Below are 562 nucleotides of genomic sequence, written 5' to 3' on the forward strand. Positions count from 1 at the left end.
TACTGGAAAAGTGACTCAAGTGAAAAAAATAAAAAAAATACAAGTACAGATTTTTTTTCTACAAGCTCTCAAATCATATTCTACAAGTGCTCACATCGCATCTACGTGCGCTCACATTTGCACCATGTTTACCTTCATAGAGATACGTCTCTCTTTAACACACTTATGAATAATAAACAATGCCGTGTGTGTATGTGTGTCACAGCCGACCATTGAGGTTATTACGCCCACAGTTAGTTGTGAAGCTTTTTACATTTTGCGGCGGAATTTAGTATGTCATTTTTTAATTTTAATTTTAATTTTCTTAATTTGTTAAATTTTTCATGCTCCACACTGGTTATAGAAAATGAGCCGAACAAAGTCAGTCTTGTAAATATAAAACTTACTACACATATCCTCTACAAGTACCATTGTGTAACTGTATTGCTCTTAAAAATGTTAATTTTAATGTCCTCCCCATCAGTTTGATGAAACTTACGCCCATGAACACAATTATTAAATTGAAATGTATTTTCTCCAGGTTAGAACACTGAGTCTGTAGATAACAGTGTGATTATTTAGT

The 562-nt window shown here is 32.9% G+C and overlaps 1 protein-coding gene across 1 annotated transcript in view; it reads left to right on the forward strand.

Annotated features, from left to right (window-relative positions):
- LOC116686421 (C-type lectin domain family 10 member A) overlaps positions 1 to 562 on the forward strand; it is a 108,746-nt gene that overhangs the window by 106,915 nt on the left and 1,269 nt on the right. The gene's annotated exons all lie outside the window — the stretch shown is intronic.

This window comes from Etheostoma spectabile, unplaced genomic scaffold (genome assembly GCF_008692095.1).
Source record: "Etheostoma spectabile isolate EspeVRDwgs_2016 unplaced genomic scaffold, UIUC_Espe_1.0 scaffold363, whole genome shotgun sequence".
Lineage (NCBI taxonomy): Eukaryota > Metazoa > Chordata > Actinopteri > Perciformes > Percidae > Etheostoma > Etheostoma spectabile.